A 20090-nucleotide genomic window follows, 5' to 3' on the forward strand; every position below is an offset into this window, starting at 1 on the left:
GTCCTTCTTGAGATTTACCCTGCACATCAAACTAGGTTTGGTCCCTTTGTTCGTTTTGTCTTTGGTGGGATTCACAAGCGAAGCCCGCCTCTGGCTCCAGTGTGTCTGACAGGGGCAGGAAGTGAGGGAGGTACCCAAAACTCCCTGTGCTTAATCCCATTGGTTACAGAAATGCACCCAAAGGTGATTGGCTAGCTGGCTGTCTTGCAAGGATAGCCACCCTGCTGTGTGTTTGAGAGCTAGGCTGGAATGAATGGGAGAAACCTGCATAAAAGGCAAAGCTTTTTGGCATGGAAGTCAGAGTCGACCACTGGACGAAGGAATCCGAAGAAGAACTTGGAAGAGACGCCTGCTGCAACTCCTGGACCGTTGGTTTGCCCTCTAAAGCCCTGCTGCTGTGCTGAATTTGCATCGACTAGAGAAGCACGGCAAGGACAACTTCTCCCCTTGAGTTGGTTGGACCAATCAACTCAAAGTGAACTTGTTTGGACATCCTCTCGGAGCTGGCTGTACTTCCACTGCTGGTGCTGCTGGAACCGAAGTACCAGAGAGAGGAACACCAAACAGAGTGCATCACGTAAGACGGACCCACGCCTGAGCAACCTCAGCAGAGTGCTGGATCCCAGATGCGAGGAAAGTCCAGATTGATATCTGTGAGACCGCAGTGGTGCTATTTGCTGAGACTTAAGGAGCTGAAACCGCGAAGTGCCACTGAATAGAAGTTAGCCCTTTTCTGCTGTCGACCGTCCTGTTGCAGGAGTCCCCAGAAGTCCTCCCTCTTGTCCCCACGAATGAGGCACAGGAAGAAAAGGATCTGCAGAGCCACACAGGAACAGAAGCCAGCTGGAACCATTTCTTCTAACCAAAGGTACTGTACAGTCTAAGAGAACTTACCTCTTGTTGCTGTAACCTTACTTGATCTCAGTTGAGACTTGTCTTGGTTGCTTCTGTAGAATTGCTTGCATCGTTTACCTCACACAAGCCTCCCAGCTTGTGACCCTACTGTGATTCTACTTTTTCTACAAAGACTTCTAAAACATTGTGCAAGACTTTTTCTTACCTTCAAGAAGTGCTTTAGCTCACCTTGGCTTTTGCCCAATTGACATTGGCTGGCCTGGCTCCCTAAATGACTCTTTTCTCCTCTGCTTGTGTCTTACCTTCCCTCCAGGAAAGGGTTAATTTACTTTGCATGGGGGGTTCAAAAAGTACTTACCTGCTTCAGAATATTTGTGTGATCTCTTGTTTTATTCTGAAATCTCTTTACTTTAACACTTCTCAGTATTTCTCTAAATGTACCAGTGATATATGAATGTCCACAGTGCCCTAGCAATTTAAATCACCACCTAAGGGTGTAGGAAGTGTCTGTGTGCCATCCCAAGTGGGTATTTGCTGATTTAGAGAAACTAAGAGTGTGTATTTTGGAGTGTATTTGTGTGATACTATTATATTGCAGGGTTATGCAAACTGACAAATATATTGATAATTGTTTAATCAAGAAACTGAGTGTGTTTATTTGGATACTTGTCACTGTGAACCTCTGTGTAACTCCCCTACTGCTCACATTGGCCCGTCTTGAGTTAAGCCTGGCTGCTCAGCCACACTACCAACATGTGTAGTGCAGACTTATACCAAAGGTTGGGATCCTATTGCCAGGAGGTCAAGGTTGTTGTATTGCACCCAAAGGGGTACTGCTCAAAATCTTGCCTAACACCCTTGTTGCCCTAAGGTTCCCTGTTCTCACTCCACCATGTCATGTTCTGGTTGGAACCCTTCTTCTTGTCAATGAGGCACATCGCCTTATGTTTGGTCTCATCTTCTGCAGTAAACAAGGTTTGTATTAAGACATTCCATTCTGCCATACCCGTTATGGTCTCCACCCAGCCGCCACAAACGCCCCTCTCTATACCGCAGTTTCTGCCAAAGCCCACATCAAGTCTTGCCACCATTCCACTACATCTGGACCTTTGGGGGATTTCCACGCCATAGCAATCCTTCGTTTGGCTAGAATGTACGCTAAATCCTTAATCTTGCTTACGTATTGGGTTTTTCTGGGGCGTGGAAAGCAGACCAGCAAGCATGCACTCAGGGAAAGGATGTCTAGTTTCACCCCTCCTTTATGCAATCTGCTCGCCGCCTCCTGCCAATATTGCCCAACCACCGGACATGCCCAAAACATGACTAGCATCTCTGCATCCACCGCCCTGCACCTAAGACACGCTTGCGCCTCCGATCCCGGAAACCTGGAGATCCTCTGCGGGGTCATGTATGCCCTGGGTGTTATCAGTAGTTGTATAAGATGCAATTTAGAATTCAGTGCACTCTCTTATGGTATCCAATTTGTCTCCATAAAGGATTCCCCCAGAGCCTCCTCGCATTTGCCCCTTATCACCAACGGGGAAAGGGGCTGGTTTAGTAGGAAGTTATATCCGTTATATGGTGTGCCCCCTCTCAGGTATGTCATACAGTGTCCACTATGGAATGCTTCTCTTGTAGCTCTCTGTACGTGGGCTACCAATGTTAAATCGACCTTTTGATTGTGCCATGCATTAAATATTGGCCTGTATACAATCCAGTATGTTTCACGAGCTCAACAAAGGGTATGAAGGAGGACATGCTTAATAGATCTACTGTAGCCACTCCATGGGGCTCCCAATTTGGTTGTATTCCCAGTCTCATCTACGCCTTAGATGCTATTAGCGACACTAGAGGGACCTGTACTGAGAACGGGCCAGTATGCCCTATCGTTGAAAGGGCCCTCTCCCACATGCACACATCTAGGGACACCAGGTGCGACCACTGACCCCCCACAGGGCTTCTTCATCCATACTTGTTCCTTCAGGTAGTAGTGTGCCCCGATAGGCTGCAACATTAACATATCTGGATTCGGCTCATCGGCTAGCCAGTCTACCACAAATTGTAACTGTCCAGCTATGTAGTATAATTCAAAGTGTGGGCCTATACAATGTGGACAACACTATCCTATTCCTCCCGTTTGACCATAGGCAACCTCTACAAACTCTGTCCAGTGTCTTAAAAAAAGGATTTAGAGATGTGGAATGGGACATTCACAAAGAAATACAGAAATCTAGGCAATACAACCATCTTCAGCAGGGCCACCCTCCCCATTAATGAAAGGGGCAATTTGGGCCACAACTTCATTGAACCTTTTATGCCCTCTAGGGCTGTCAAAGTATGCTGCGTATGTTCTTTCGCTGTGTTGTGATACAAATTGACCCCCAAATATCTAAACATTGACATTTTCCATTGCAGGGCAAGGATCGGCAAGGCCCTATGTTATATCTAAACATTGACATTTTCCATTGCAGGGCAAGGATCGGCAAGGCCCTATGTTCTATCTTGTGCATTCCAGCTATCGGGAACAGGGCTGTCTTGTCTGTGCGGATTGTGATCCCTAATAGCTTGGAAAATAGCACCATGGCCTCTGGTAGCAGCTCCAATTTGTTTTCAGGATTCTGAATGTAGAGTAACGTATCATCGGCATACAGTGATATCAAATGCCTTCTGCCATCTATCTCTATGCCCACCTCCATATATTCCACTCTAAGGTATTGATACTGATATGTTATTAATATCGCGCTTGTACGCAAGTGTTTCAGAGTGCGAAGGTACTGTGCTATTGGTTCCATGGCAAGGTTATAGAGCAACAGAGATAGCGGGCAGCCCTGTCTAGTTCCCTTTTCCAATTCCCATGCCTCAGATGCTTTTGCCTGTTTTTACCCGGGCCATCAGTCTTTTGTACACCAATTGCACCCACTGGATGTATGCCTGCCCAAAGGCAAACCTTTGCATTGTGGCATAGAGTCAATCCCACCATACTGAATCAAATGCCTTCATGACGTCCAGCGTGGCTATGGCACACATGGCCTCCCATGATGCTGTGGTGTCTATCACATTGTGTAACATCCTCAGGTTCCATGACATACTACGGCCTGGCACATTACCGGTTTGGTCCGGATGTACCAGAGTATGTATCACCCGTTTCAACTTATTTGCTAGTATTGACGTCAGTATTTTGTTTAGCATTGAGAAAGGCCTATATGAGCTACATTCCGTTGGAATCTTATGGGGCTTGAGAAGAGGTATGATAATGGTTTCCCTCAAACTGAGAGGAAGGATGCCTGCCTTGTAAGAGTGTATATATGTTTTGGGTAGATTTGGGGCCAGTTCCTGAGCATATTCTTTATAAAATTTACTAGGCAATCCATCTGATCCAGGAGTGTTTCCTGTCGGCAATGCCGTGTCGTGGTTTGTATGTCTTCCAGGGAAGGCGGTTCTTCAAAGCTTTCTCTTGCTTCCTGGTTTAGCGTTTAGAGTACCATCTCTAGATAAGTCCTTGGGATTCGAGGGTGCCTTCCGATAGAGATTTTTATAGAATTTATAGAATTTATAGAATTCTTGAAAGGCGTTGTTATCCCCTGTTTGGGTATGACCTATATCCCCATTACTCATCCATATTGTGTGGATAGGGCCCTGTTTCTCCTTTTTATATAGCCATGCCAGCAGTGGGCCAGGTTTATCCACCTCGTTGTGTTGCCTTTCCGTGTATCTTGCATAACTACGCATCTCCAGCCTCTCCCAGCACTCCATGAATGCCCGTTTCAGCTATATGACCTTGCATAATCACCTGGTAGCTTTCCTGAGGACTGTTTCAATATCCTCAGACTCTCCTCCGCAGAGGACAATTCCTTATTGACGGTCGCCTGGACACCACGTGACCCCGCAATGGCTGCCTCCCTGATCACTACATTCAACGCTTCCCAGATAATCCCAGCGCTGGATATGCTCCCTGCATTGTATATGACAGTCTGCGATACTGTCCTTTAAGCAGTCTCAGAACGGGCGATTTTTCAGGGCTTCACTCCCAAGTCTCCATGTAGGAATTGGGGACCTCGGGGGTACATATTGCCACAGCAGGCTGAGCGGAGTGTGGTTCGACAGTACCCTGACCTTATACTACACCAGTGCAATGAGGTGCGCTAGCTCCTGACCCACAAAAAAGTTATCTATTTGTGTGTACATCTTGTGCAGCGCTGAGTAGTGCGAATAGTGCCTAGTGTGGAGCACTCGTCAAGCGTCTATCAATGCGAATGCGAACAAGAGAGTTTGTAGTGTCTTAGCTGGCGGAGCCGGTAGGACGTACTTGGCATCTGATCTGTCCAAGGTTGGGTTCAACGTGCAATTAAAATCATCCCCCATATGATGTTACCCTCCCTATAAGGGCCCAGCCGGTGGTATAGTGATCTGAAGAACATAGCTGCATTATGATTGGAGGCATATGTGTTTACCACGCAAATGTCGACCTGTCTGAGAAGTCCCTGCACTAACACCATCCTGCCCTCGTTGTCAGTTTTAATGAGGGTGACCTCAAAGGGTACTATGGGGGCTATCCATATTAGAAACCCCCAGGCATAGGCAGAATACGGAGACCCAATTACTCTCCTCCTCCATTTATTAGTTAAGAATGCTTGCTTTTCTGTTGTAAAATGCGTTTCCTGCAGTAAGGCTATATCCACTTTGCTCCTCAATAGGTAAGAATGACAATGCATTACTTACCGTAAAAGCATTTCTGATGGTTGTATCTGCTTAGATTCACATGCTGTGCATAGTCCGACATCCAGTGGTCACTGCGGAGTATTGCATTTTGTTTTTCGTAGTCGAAAAGGGGACGTCGACAAGGCGTGTCTGTAACACTATCCCTATAGCCTTTAACTCTCTCACATTCCATGTGAGTACGTTTACAGTTCCAGCCATGTGCTCACATCCTTCCCATCCCGTCCCTTGGCATCTGCATTAAGCGCAACAGTGGGCTCCTGTTGCCCCCCCATGCGGTGACCCCATCAAAATTACAGTGCTACTATATTCCTGTAACAAACATGCTGGCAAGACCCCATCCCATCCTCCTCCCTTCCTAGTCCCTCCCCCCATAACATCCCCAACTACTTCAACAAAACAACTGCCAAGCGTCATTTATTCCGCTCAGGCGTATCTGCTTCTCGCCTTCGCCCCCTGTAGCCATACTGGAGGCTAGTGCACAGCGGGTAGGCACTCTAAACCAGGGCCCTCAAAGGAAAAACTTGGAGGGTGCAGCGGCGGCAGCAGCCGTATCTTCGGTCCCTTTCCTGTGTTGTAGAATCCAACCAGCGGTAGTCCCTGCCATAAGATAGATATGTAAGCGTCACAGGCCTACACAGAGGCGATCTAGTCTCGTAACACAAGCCCATTTATTTTGGAATGACCGTTGAGTAGACCGATCGATCAGAGCTCCCCGCAAAATCTGCATCTATAGCCCATAGAACCTCAAATGTTTCTAGGCACTGGTTCAGTTGAACTGGGTCATCCGTTCCATCTCCATCGCTGAGTCCTATTTTCTCTCCGTCCATCTCGAAGAACCAAGACTTATTTTTGTGTATTACCTTAAGACGTGCCGATAAAATCAACATTTATTTCAAACCTGCCGTTTTGAGTCTGGCTTTCACTGCAGAAAATTCTCGGTTCTTTTGGACTTGAAAAGTAATCCGGATAGACTGCCAGGTCCGCTGATGCCCTCTTCAATTCTTCCCCTTGTCGGGAATAGGCCAATATTTTCTCCCTGTCCTTGTAATTCAGGACCTAAGTGATATTTTATTTATATCGCGCTCATACACAGGTGTTTCAGAGCGCAAAATGATAATCGGCCTGGGGGGTGCACCAGGAGGATGGCACCTCGACAGTGCTCTGTGTGCCCTCAATCGTGAACCCGGGTCCTATTCCATGCAGTAGCATGTTTTCAGCGTATGCAGGAGGGTCGGCGCCTTCTTTCCCCTCCGGAAGGCCCTCAATGCACATGTTATTTCTCTGAGCTCTCCCTTCTGTCTCTTCGAACCTATTTTCAAGCAGGCTAACCTTCTGCCGTAGCACATGGACATCCGCATGCGTCTCACAGAGTGCTTTTGTATTCTCCTTTGAGTCTCCACGGTATTAGTGCGTTCCACCAGGCGGCGCACTTCCTGGCGCAGTAGCCCAACGTCTATTTGTACTGCTGAGATCTGCGTCCCTAGAGAAGTCTTCAAATCTGCTATCGCTCGCATCACTTCGGTATGCATTTCCATGGTCTCTCCCCATTCCGCCTGCGCTGATGCCATGCTTTGTTCCACCCTGGGTACCTCTGGGATGAGCCGAGCGGAATTCTGCAGGTGTGCGAAGGCTCCTTAGTAATCCAGGCTCCCCGTATAAAGTGTGCTTTTGGGGGCCAACCACCGTCTTCCTTGGGGCCCAATGGTGCCCTTCTCACACTGGTGCCACCTGATCCCACAGCAGTAGCACTCTCACAATCCGGGCTGTCGCTAGAGAGCGTGACCAGGGTCCGTACCTATCAAGCTGTTATCCACTAGCCGCATGCAGAGGTTCCAGCACAGCTTGCTCAGATCGCCAGGGATTATGAATTGTTCCACCTATGTCACTGCGCAGCCCAGGTACCTTTGTGCATGCGGTCTCTCTCCCCCTCTCTGCCCAGTATGTTCCGGGCCTTCCAGAAGGGGTATGCATTAAAGGGTTCACCCAGCTCCCCAACATGCCTTTGGTGCTCCTAGGCATGCAAAATGATTCTTGTGCCCAGGATCACTGCTGCTGATGAGCTAAGCATGCGTTCAGCGCCGTATTACACTGCTGTGCTGGCTTCTGTCCCAATGCCGGTTAATGCATTAAATGTTGTGCCCCTGGGGGGCAGTGTCAGCGGTTACGAACCCAACTTCTCTTATCACAGCGCGGGCAGGGTCCGCCCCTCAGCTGCAGCTTCCTCACTCCCCTGCGGCCGAGGAGCAGGCTCCTTGGGAGGGAGGGCTGTATATCTCTGGTCCCACCACGGTCTCTGTTCCTGGCTCCTCTCCCAGGGTTCCTGGCTTCTCATCAGGCAGTCTCCTTTGTCCGGTCACTCCGGGACGCAAGCGCTCCTCCTCCGCCGCGGGTAGTCCTCCAGTCTGCTTCAGGACCCGCAGCCTTTGTTCACTCCTCCGGTCCTCCATCCCACTTTCTCGGGTTCTCCACAGCTGCACGGCCTCTCCCTCACCAACTAGTTCCAGGCCGCATCCCGGTCACCATTTTGGAGTTCGGCCGCCGGCAGTAGTCACTCACCATCCATGCCCCGTCCCAGGCTGCAACCACAGGCTCCGCTCACGTTTCCTTCCTCTGGGCTCTTCAGGAGGGTCACCTCCACGATTCCACGCAATTCTGGGCCAAATCAGCAATTCCCATCTTACTAATTGTTCAAATCTGGCAGGAGCAGTCAGTCCCTGGAGTCAACACACTCCATGGCTGCTAACCACCACATTACTGAATGTATAGACAGCCAATAACTAGAAATTACAAGGAGCATGTTTGACCCAAAAAAACTAGGAGCTCATTAAACTGAACCCTGGAATGTCACACATGACTGGATACAACAGGTGCTGTTATAGCTTCTGGTTTGTATATCGATGGACCTGCTAGTATTTGAATTCAGAAATGTCCCGATGCTCTTCCAAACTAATAACTTTGAGGATGTGGGTGGGGCAGTAAAGTTTGGGCACCCTGGTGCCAGATTGGCACACTATTGGGCCCATCTGCGCCAAGGGGAGTTGGGTGGCCAAAGGAAAAAAGTGAAAATGGTAGACCGCATTTTAGGGGGGACTGTGGGGCACCCCAAACCAACAGGGAATTTTCTAATGGGAAGGGGTGGTGACCACCTCCCCACCCCACCCACAATGGATTGGGGGCCATGTCATGCAGCCCTCCCTGCGGGCAGATATCTGCTCCTAGGAATGGACACCTGAGCCCAGGCAGGACAGCCCCCCTTTATCTGCCCCCCAGGGAGGGCTACATTAGATGCGCCGCCGCTCCAATTGGGGTGGGGGTGGAGAGGTGCACCCCCCACATTTTTCAGCGGTTTAGGGTGCTCCTCAGCCCCCTAAAGTGCAGCCTTCCATTTTCAATTTGTTTACCAAACTTCCCTTGGCGTAGATGGGCACATTGGAGTGCCGATCGGCCCCCCGGGTGCCCAAACCCAACTTCCCCATCAATTGGGGGTTGTCCGATGTTTTAGGATGGGCTTCTTTCTCCCCCACCCCAAATGGAGTTGGGGGGCACCTCATGCAGCCCTCTATGGGGGCAGATATCTGCCCGTAGGAAGGGGCAAATGAGTTTTCACTGGGGGGTGAGGTTCAGTAGACCACCAGGGATGGCTTGCAAGGAGGGGGGCATGCTTGGAAAGTATTGATTTGTTCTTGCTAGTGTATCTGTAGGTAACATGTTTTTGTTTTGTTTACAGCTTTTTTTTTTTTAAGCGAGCAGCTGCAACGTTAAGTGAGTACTGTTTTTTTATCATTCTATGAATAGGGCCCACTGTCAGTGGGGTGGGTGAGACTGGGGCTGGATTGTTGGTGGTGTGGGTGGGAACGGGCCATCTGGGCAGATATTTTGGTGGGCTGGGACACAATTGCAGGGGCAGCCCACAAATTGCCCCCCATGCCAGCAGAACATTGGTGTTTCCCTAGGAGCGGATGCCTACCATGTGGGTTGTCTGTCCGGAAGCCCAGGCTGCAGCTCGGGCTGTGCTACATTACAGGTGTCACCTCCAGGGAGGAATGGGGATACTGCCGGGGATCCCTGGAGCTGCCCACTGTGCTTAGGGGACGGTACACCCACATGGTGCATGGATGTCCAAGGTCGGGGACATCACCTCCAACTGTCCTGGAGTTGCGGCTGGGCTGCATTGCAGCTTTTCCCTCTGGGGAGGTATTGGCACATGTTAGGCAGAATCCTGTGCAGTTCCCGTAGGGAGCACTAGAGAAGATTAAGACTACAGGTATGAGCAATAAATCCCCTTTGGTATCAGTCTGTACCACAATTATTTAGTTGGTAGCTGTGGCTAAGCAGTCAGACTTATCTCAAGAGGCAGATGAGCAGTATTCAGGGTTTACACAATAGGGCTACAGTACTATGGTACAAGGAAACACTGACCAAAGCTTTGTATTAAAAAGAATATATATATTTATTCTACACACTTCTAGTTCAACACAGTAATCACAGTTATTAAAGAAAGTTAAAATCAGTCAAGAAAAGTATACACAACTCCCTGGTTAAATTGTAGACAAGTTTGAGCAAGAGTGAAAACTGTGAAAAATGACACAGTGAAAACCAAACACAAATGGCACTCTATGAATTTCTCAAAAGGGAGGGAAAGAACAAGTTATACAGGATTATACTCTTAGGCACCTTAGAAACACTTCCAAATAAGATTGTGAACAAGTTTAGGCAAGGCAGTACTTTAGCATGTATAATACTGAGGTGAAAACCAAACAAAATGGCACTTCACAAGTTTAAAAAGTGGGAAGGAAAAGATGGTTATAAGAGTTAGGTGCACCAACACATTACTAGGTGAGAAGCAATCTAGAGAAGGCAGTTCTAACAGATTTAGCCAGAGTCAATATGCCTGTGCCAGAGTCAGTGGTACAGGGCAAAGAGCCCAGGAGCAAAATGTTCTTGTAGCTGCAGTCAAGTCTTTGTTAAACAATTCCAAAAGGTGGTTGCAGAAGGGAATAGTTTCTTACCTGTAACTCCATTTCTCCAGCATTGGTATCTTTCATGGATTCACATGCTTTGAATATTCCCCGTCGTCAGGCTGGGAATCCCCGGTACATTATATAGACCCTTTCCCGTAGGAAAACTTTTTCGACGCTTATGCGTCCTATCCACCTCGTTTTGTATCATGCGTGCCCGTGCCGTCAGGACGTCATGATATAAATACAGGCCCCGCCCCCGCGCTCCCTCAGATTTCGGCCCCCAAAGTAGTGGGGGAACCGGTTTGCATGATCAGGGGAGGCAGGTGGGCGCATGTGAATCCATGAAAGATACCAATGCTGGAGAAATGGAGTTACAGGTAAGAAACTATTCCCTTCTCCAGCATTGGATCTTTCATGGATTCACATGCTTTGAATAGATTACATAGCAGTACTACCCCCAAGAGGAGGTGTGCATGCAAACCCCTATACATTCTTCGCAAAAGGCCGTTCCCTAAGATTATGTATACATCAGTAATAGTTTACATAGGGAAAAAACGGACCACATACAGTCATAAATTCCACAGGATGCCACCCCGCAGCCGGGGCTTACCTTACTGGAATAGGTGTCGAAGCACCGCCTGTCCCATCCGGGTGTCTTCGGCATGTTGCTGCGACAGGCAGTAATGGCGGGTAAAGGTGTGTGTAGTCGCCCAGGTAGCCGCCATGCAGATGTCCCCTAGAGGGACTCCGGCCCACAGTGCCGTCGACGATGCCGCTGCTCTAGTTGAATGAGCTCTTGGCCGTCGTAGAAGAGGCTTCCCTGCCTTGGAATGGCAGTACGAGATGGTAGATGACACCCATCTTGAAAGTCCTTGCTTTGAAATGGCTTTTCCTCTAGCACCCAACCCATAGGCCACAAACAGCTGTCTCGTTTCTCTGAACGGTTGCGTACGATGAAGATAAAACTTGAGAGCCCTTTTTACATCCAATGTGTGTAGCATGCGCTCCGCTCCCGAGCATGGCTCCGGAAAAAACGTAGGCAACACGATAGAAGAGTGTTTATGAAACACCGAAGGAGCTTTTGGTATGAACTGTGGGTTAGTGGCTAGGACTACCTTGGTCTTGAAAAATCGTAAGTATGGTGGGTCCACCATTAGAGCCTGAACTTCTGAGATACGTCGGGCTGAAGTGATGGCCACCAGGAAGGCCAATTTCCACGACAGAAACTTCAGAGACGATGATGACATTGGCTCAAACGGAGGTTTCATAAGAGACGTTAAGATCAGATTGAGGCTCCACTCCGGTGGAAATTTCTTCTCTGGAGGGAAACTCCGAAAGAGGCCTTTAAGGAAGTGCTTAATCAGGCGGTCGCTGAACAATGGTGCCGAGTGCCGTCGACGAGTAAACCTGGAAATGGCTGCTAGGTGTACTTTTATTGACGACACCGACAGGCCCATTTGAGCTAATAACAGCAAGTATGGAAGGAGCTGTTCCGGCCTAATCGATTGCGGGGCCAAACCTGGTTGATCCTCACACCATTGACAGAACCTTTTCCATTTGTACGCGTATGAGGCGTTTGTGGAAGGTGCTCTTGCCGCTTGCAGGATACGTCGACAGTCCTCCGGAATCGTTAGCCGACCAAATTCGGCGAAGTCAGGAGCCAGGCCGTCAACTTGAGGCTGTCCGGGTCGTGATGCCAAACGACACCCTCCTGTCGAGACAGAAGGTCGGGGGTCTTCTGGAATCTCATCGGTTCCGCCGCCGCTAAGTGTAGTAGGTCTGAAAACCACACTTGTCTGGCCCAGTATGGGGCCACCAGAATTACCCGACATGGGTACCTGAGGATCCATTGCAACGTCCTCCTGACAAGGGGAAAAGGAGGAAATGCGTACAGGAATTTGTTCGTCCATGGGAATGAGAACGCATCCCCCAGTGAGCCCTGCTGAGGCCATCTGCTTGCGTACTGATGGCATTTCTTGTTGTTCTTCGTTGCAAACAGGTCTATGGAAGGGTGTCCCCATTCCTTGAATACTTGTTGAAGTTGTTGGTCGTTCAGCACCCATTCGTGAACTTCGTTCATTTCTCTGCTGAGGGCATCGGCTTCCACGTTTTTCACTCCTGGTAGGTGAAATGCTAAGATTTGTATGTTGTGTTGAAGGGCCCAATGCCAGATTTTCTGTGCCTCTGTCGATAGGGACCTGGAACGTGTCCCTCCTTGTTTCCTCAAGTAGAACATCGTAGTGGTGTTGTCCGTCATGACACGCACCACCGAGTCCCTCAGTTGCGGAAGAAAAGACTTCAGAGCCCATCGCACTGCTCTCAGTTCTAGCAGGTTGATATGCAGGGAGGACTCCTGCAAAGACCACTGGCCTTGTACCTGTAACATATCCAGATGAGCTCCCCATCCGCTCAGCGATGCATCCGTCACCACCGTCTTTTGGAACTCTGGTTCCAGTAGAGGCATCCCTCTCGTTAGGTGAGTAGACACTTTCCACCAGCCGAGTGCTTGAACTAGTTGTTCGTCGACGACCAGTCTGTCGGACCAGCGACCTCTGCTCTGCGCCCAACGGTCCGCTAGAAATTCCTGGCAAGGCCTCATAAACAGACGGCAGTTGTTTATTAACGGAATGCAGGACGACATGGTCCCTAGCAGGGACATGTACTTGCGCACAGAGACCTTGGTACCGCCTCTCCATTCCGACGCCTTGTTTTGAAGTTTCTGAATTCTTTCGCTGGATGGTTTCACCAGGCTTGTGTGTGTATGAAACTCCGCTCCTAGAAAGACCAAGGTCCTCGAAGGCTCTACTGAGGACTTGTTGAAGTTTATTGCGAAGCCCAGTTCCTGTAAGATGGACATTGTGGCTCGTAGACTGTCTCGTGTTTGTTCCTTGGATGACCCTCTGATTAGCCAGTCGTCTAGATATGGATAGACATGATGACCATCCTTCCTTAAATGGGCCGCTATAGGGGCCAAGCACTTGGTGAACGTCCTGGGGGAGGACTTGAGCCCGAACGGGAGGACCTTGAACTGAAAATGCTTTCTCCCGACGACGAATCTTAAATATCTCCTGTGTCGTGGGCGTATTGGGATGTGAAAATAAGCATCCTGAAGGTCTAGTGAAGAGAGATAGTCCATGGGTTGCACCGATCTGATAACCTCTTGGAGTTTTAGCATTTTGAATTTTTGGCTCTTTAGCCACTTGTTGAGTACCCTCAGGTCGAGAATGGGCCTCCATTTGCCGTTTGGCTTTTTGACAACAAAGAACCTGGAATAAACTCCTTGGCCTTCCTGTGCCACAGGAACTCTCTCTACCGCCCCTTTTCGCAACATAAGCTCCGCCTCTTGTCGTAGGATTTGGAGGTGGGGCTGTGTCGAGAATAAAGGAGGAAGACGCGGAGGCTTGTCTTTGAATTGCAGCGCATGACCCATGCGAATCGTGTCTAGGACCCATCGATCTTTGGTGATGCATTTCCATCGGTCGAAGTGATGAGAGACTCGACCCCCCAGGACGTTCCGAAGGCCGTCATTGGTTGCTGGTTTGCTTGTTCTTCGTTGACGACGGACCTGAGCCTCGCCGCCTGGAGGCTTGATAGTCCCTGCTTCCACGTGCCGACTGGGACGCTCGTCTGAACCCTTGTGAAGAGTACGAGGGCCTGTTAAATCCACGGTCCCTCGAGGCTCCAAAGCGGGAGTTTCCAGAAGCACCTCTGAAAGGGCGAAAAGAGCGAAAATTTCTACCCGTTTGAAGGGCGCCGAGGGACCTAGCAGTATCCGTGTCTTCTTTCATCCCTTTCAGCGCTTCATCAACTTTTTCGCCAAACAGGTGCTCCCCTTCGCATGGCATGTCCAGGACTTTGTACTGTACTTCAGGACGGAAAGTAGTACATTTGAGCCACGCTTGTCGACGAAGCACTACTCCATGGTTGATTTGTTTGAAACCAGACTCTGCTAGGTCCACTGCGATATTAATAGCGTGGTTCGAGGCCTCCTCGCCGTCCCGCACCAGTAACATAGCTGCTTTTCGGTGTTCGTCTGGCAGGTGTTCTAGGATAGGGGCTAATTTGTGCCACATTTCCCTATCATATCGTGACACGATCGCTAAGGAATTGGCTGCTCTTACTGTCGTCGCTCCGACCGAGAGCACCTTCTTTCCAAATGCGTCCTGCCTCCTAGCCTCGCTTTCCGGTGGCGTTGAACATTTCTGCTGGACCCTGGCCTTCCTAGCTGCTGCCGCCGACACCACCGAGTCAGACAAAGGCTGTGATGTTAGACATTTTGGAGTGGACTCAGGAGCTTTAAACTTTTTCTCGATCCGTCCCTTTATGGCTGGTTCCGAGAACGGATGGCGCATCGTTTTGAGACCTTCTTGCCACACGTGGTCAAGGATTGGGATGGCAAATACCGATTTTCTCCTTTGACCCATATGGTCAAAAAGGAAACAGTCTTTCCTCTGCTCCTCAGGAATCAAGCCGAATTCGGAACACGCTTTCCCCATCATTGCATGGAAGGCTCCCACATCATCAGGGGGAGATGGCTGTGTCTGGCTCCTCGTAGACTCCAATTCTACATCCGAATTCCATGTCGGGTCCCTCGACGGTGACAGGGAGATGTCTGACCCAGAGTCATCATGTATAGAGTCGGACTCCGACAACTCACCCTCCTCCTGAGCTCGAGGACGATCTTTTACCGCCTGGGGAGCCGATGGGTGATTCGTCGACGAGCGAGCCGTACAAGTTTGCTCGTCGACGGAAGGTACAGACAGAAGTGACGATGACGTCCCAGGTTGAGGGAACTGGGTATCCAGCCGCTGTAGTAGCTTCTGAAGAGTATTAAGCACATCCAGAGACAAAACTGTCTGGGGGTTCAGCAACGTGGATGATATAGGTACCATACCCCCGCTCGCACTCGTCGCCGTCGTCGTCGACGTGGAAGGCCGTAAGCCTAAATCCAATGGCTGCAGAACCATGTCACCTTCCCCTTCCGCCGAGCAGGCCGTGTCTGGCTGCAGTAAGACCTCAGGGGGGATCGGGTCATAGACCTCAGGCAGCCAAGCCATAGACTGAGTTTCCGTCGACGAAGGAATCCCAACCGCTGCTGCTTGAACGGTAATAGGCATCGTCAACGACACCGAGGTCGACGAGGAAGTCGTCGTCGTCGAGCCTTTAGACTTCGTTGTCGATTTTGATGCCGACTTCCCGGCTGAAGCTTCTCGACTCACGGAAGACCTGGGACGGTCCCCTGAGGAGGATTTAGACAGCGCCAGCCTCTCCGTCTTAGATGATGAGGAGGAGGAGGGCTTTTTATGAGATGAGGAGGATCCAGCATGTTTCCCCTTATGCTTGTCCTCAGGGCGAATTTCTGCTGGCCGCACCTTCTTCGATGGAGGCTCCGACTTGCTCCTGGAGGCCGTGGAGCCAACTTCCGAAGCCGGGTAGGCACCCGCTCCGTCATTAAGCCAGTCGACCAGCCTTCTTTTACGGTCCTTAAGGGTTTTTTGGGAGAAACCCTGGCATATCTCACATGTATCCGCCGCGTGGTGCGGGTGGAGACAGTAGATACAGTCCATGTGGCCGTCTCCTTCATAAACCTTTTTGAGGCCACAGGTTGCACATGGACGAAATAACGCCTTTCCAGACATAATTCTCCAGATTTGAACTTCGCTTACGCGAAACAGACAAAAAAACAATCTAGTTATCACTAGTAGTAACACGAAGATCCCACTGCTTTGAAAGACGGTTGAAATCTGAGGGAGCGCGGGGGCGGGGCCTGTATTTATATCATGACGTCCTGACGGCACGGGCACGCATGATACAAAACGAGGTGGATAGGACGCATAAGCGTCGAAAAAGTTTTCCTACGGGAAAGGGTCTATATAATGTACCGGGGATTCCCAGCCTGACGACGGGGAATATTCAAAGCATGTGAATCCATGAAAGATCCAATGCTGGAGAAGGTGAAAGACAATGTTAGATAATAGGGGCGGCCAACCCAGTAGGAAGGTAAAGGATTTAAAACACCTTTAGCGCTACCAAACAAAAAGGGAGGCCTGGCGGAACAAAGTACCTTAAAATGTAGACGAGGCTCCTGCAGTGGCAGTTGTTCCTGGCAGTTCCTGCAATTCGGGAGATCCAGCAGAGGAAGAGAGACTCTCGTGGTGAAGGAAGGTTCGAGTTACTGCACTGCCCAGGGATGAAAGCAGCCGCGGTGCTGCCAAATAAAAAGGTACGCTCCTTTAAATCGTTGTCCGGGTGGACGAGTGCCTGGCTATCCGGTCTCCGAGTGCAGGGCAATGGCGATTCGACCAAAGTAGGTCCTGGAAGGCGATTGGCAAACTGGTTGGTCCCACCACCTTGCAGATGAAGATCTTCTCTCGTTGTGTGGAGAAAAGTGGTGAGACGCTGCAGCAAGGTTTCACCAGTGGTTCAGTCGATGCAGATGTCTTTGGCTTCTCTCCTCTTTGGCTTCTTAATTCCAGTGGCGACGTCTTGCTCTTCCAGTCCTCAGGACCCTGCTTTTATGTAAAAAGATCCCCATTCATACAGCCTAGCTGTCACTCACACTGTGGAGTGGTCACCCTGGCGGGAGACCCTCTAGCCTATCAGGGCAGAGTGCGACATGGGTTGCTGAGGCAACCCTGTCCAGGGGTCCTACTCCCCCCTCCCACACAATGGGTCCACCCCAGACTCAGTGGTGCTGGAAGGAGAGCTTCTTGGCAGAAGCCTGCCAAAAGGACGAACAAAGGATCCCTGGCCTGGGTTAGGATCTTAGAGAAAGACACGAGAAAGAATTTATATAAAAGTTCTAGCAAATAAAACCTACCGGAGTAAAGTTAATATAAAAATAAACCGGCGGTATGTTAGAGGCCGTCAGTAAATGTGGTAGCCTCAAACAATGGGAAAATCCCACAGGGAAATATTTGCGGTCGAATATTTTTGGTAGTAACCACTGCCACCAGCCAGAAACTTTTGAGAGAGGGACTGTATGGTACCCACACGAAAATGAACATAAGCGAAAAACTATTAACCCTTGCCGGCACCTCCATAGTAAGATGGGTTGTACTGGTTATGTTCATAAAGATTGACTAGTAAAGTCAATGGGGACTTTACATGCCCTGGGAGACAGTAGTTAGTCTCAGGGTATGGAGTCTATGTTTGGGGGTCGCTATGACACCCCTGTGTTACTGCATGGAGGGTGCTGTGTAACACATGTGTATAAAGATGATTCCTATGAGGGTGAGAAAAACCCCATAGGCATTAAACAAAAAAAATAGCCTAGAAAACACACAGCAAAATGCCTAAGAGTGGGAAAAAGAGTCTCACTCTTAGCAGGAGATAAAAACAAAGCCTTCAAATACAGCAAAACTGCTGGGGGACTCTATAGGTAAGGGAAGTTAGCCATAGAATGAGAATTCTCCCTAACAGCACACTGCCGGGACTCCCTGGTGGGGAGAAGCTGTAACGCAGGCCAGCCAGAGCTCCAGCAAAGTTGGTGGTAATATTCCTGGCCTTGGGCACCCTTCTCCCATGTGGGTCTTTGGCAGGGCTTTTTTGGGTAATACATTCAGGGGGAGATTTGCGCAAGTTACCCATCTTTGGATTCCCACGGGTGTCTTCTTTTCAGAAATGCATGGGGTTCTCTCTTTTCCTTGCTGACTTCGACACCCTAGGCCCAAATCTGTAGATTGCCCACATGAACAAAATGTGCTATGCCGAAAGGCTTGGGGTTACCAGTGGCTTACCCTTCCTCGCCTACCTCTCACAAAACGTTTGATAACCACATCAAAATATTTTGTTTTCATTTCCACTCAACCTGCTCTTGAAAGCCAGGAAATTGGGGAATTCAACACAGCAACCCATTTGTTCCTAGCTCTTACAAGGAAAAAACCACAGGCTTCTTTGTACATCATTTTATTGGCATTTTTTGAAAAAACTAAATATTTCTGCCCTTTTTGGTTATTTTCTCTCACTCCCCTACAGCAACCTAAGATTCCTGGGTGGCGTTACAACCGCCTGCACCTGGGGGAAAAAAAGGGGCCAAATTTGGCAGAGTTATCTCATGTAACAAAAAGTTACAAGGCATTGAATGGCGACATACCGAAATCACCAAAAAAGGCCTGGGAATGGGGGGAAAAACCCATGGCACTTAAAGGGTCAACCTACTCCACCAAAACATGCATACCACAAAACGTTCGAACATTTTGTGGTATGTATTTTAGGTCTTTTGGTGGGGTAGGTAAATTGGATTCGGTCATTTCGTCCGTTTCCCTTTTTCGCAGAGATTATTAAAGTTCCATTCATTCAACATATATAGCTGTAGGAGGACCCCGTTGGTCGAGTGTCCTCCACAACACTCACCAGCTTGTAGGGTCTTCCTTCGGTGGTCCCCTTTTCGTCTCCTTCACTGTGGAAGCCAAGAAACTCACCCTCTCTCATTCCGCTCGCCTGTTGCAAGTCTTTCTCCGCAGGCAGGCACCTGGAATACTGCTTTCTGGACACGGACGGCGTCCTTTCCTCTTGGTGCTTGTTCGCAGCTCCTGCTGCTGATCTTTCATCACAGAGGCTCCCAGACTGATTGCACTTACACGGCCCCCTGAACATGTGCTGTGTGAGTCTTCTGTGCAGTTTGCCGGCATTCTGGCTCCTCGTCTGGTTCCATCACAGCTGCCTCCTCTGAAGCACAGCCCCCTGCTGGTCTCTCCCACACAGGTCCTCCTGTTGCTATCTGCTCCACTAGTCTCCCTTTATACACCTCTAGCCCCCTGACAGGCTGCAGGTGTGAATCTTTACTAAGACTTGCATGACCATAGTTAAAGGGACATGCCTGGCCATCACAGCTCCTAGTATGCACCTTCCTCGTCACAGTACCAAAGTGGTAAAAAGGTGTAGTGTTCATTACTCTTAGTTGCCTCTTCTTTATCCCAGTACTGTTAAGTGTCAAATATGGGGAAATGAGGGGAACCGTTTTACAATACCTCAAGGGTTGGGGAGGGGTTTGGTTGGGTCTTAACAGGATAAGGGGGATACAATGTCTCTCCTAAGGGTACCCTGCTACCAAGGAACCTCCACCCAGGTGATCCTCCCTCACTTCTCCACCCCCAGGGTTGGGATCCAAGAGTGATGGCCTTTCCCTGGCTACCTGAGAAGAGGATCCAGGGGATCTTGGAGTGAGAATACCCTCAGGTTACTCACACTGTATATACAGTCTCGGTTGTGAACAATAGGGTCACCTATATTATAACATTGTGACTCCCATCCTTTTTTTGCCATTTCTAGCGTGGTTGTTCTTTGTTAGCCCTTCCTCTACCTTTCTAGGAGGGGGAGGACTGTGTTTGTGTTTCGCCTTTGGCAGCAAGCCTTGGGTGTCCCGGCCTAGGCTCCAGTGTGTTTATCTGGGCAGGCAGGAAGTGGGGAGGTGTTTTTTTCCCAATCCCCTGCGCTTTGTCTGCCTGAGAGCCTGAATGGAACCCGCTACCACTGGGGGTCTGGCTGTTTCTATTTGGCAGCCAGCCGCCCCTTTCTTTAAAATGTTGAGAGAGATTGCAGAGGAGTGTGTGC

General features: G+C 49.5%; 1 protein-coding gene across 10 annotated transcripts in view; it reads right to left on the bottom strand.

Annotated features, from left to right (window-relative positions):
* Positions 1-20090, bottom strand: part of EPS15L1 (epidermal growth factor receptor pathway substrate 15 like 1) — a 2005341-nt gene that overhangs the window by 1336064 nt on the left and 649187 nt on the right. The gene's annotated exons all lie outside the window — the stretch shown is intronic.

This window comes from Ambystoma mexicanum, chromosome 1p (assembly GCF_040938575.1).
Source record: "Ambystoma mexicanum isolate Mex_15411 chromosome 1p, UKY_AmexF1_1, whole genome shotgun sequence".
NCBI classification, from domain to species: domain Eukaryota; kingdom Metazoa; phylum Chordata; class Amphibia; order Caudata; family Ambystomatidae; genus Ambystoma; species Ambystoma mexicanum.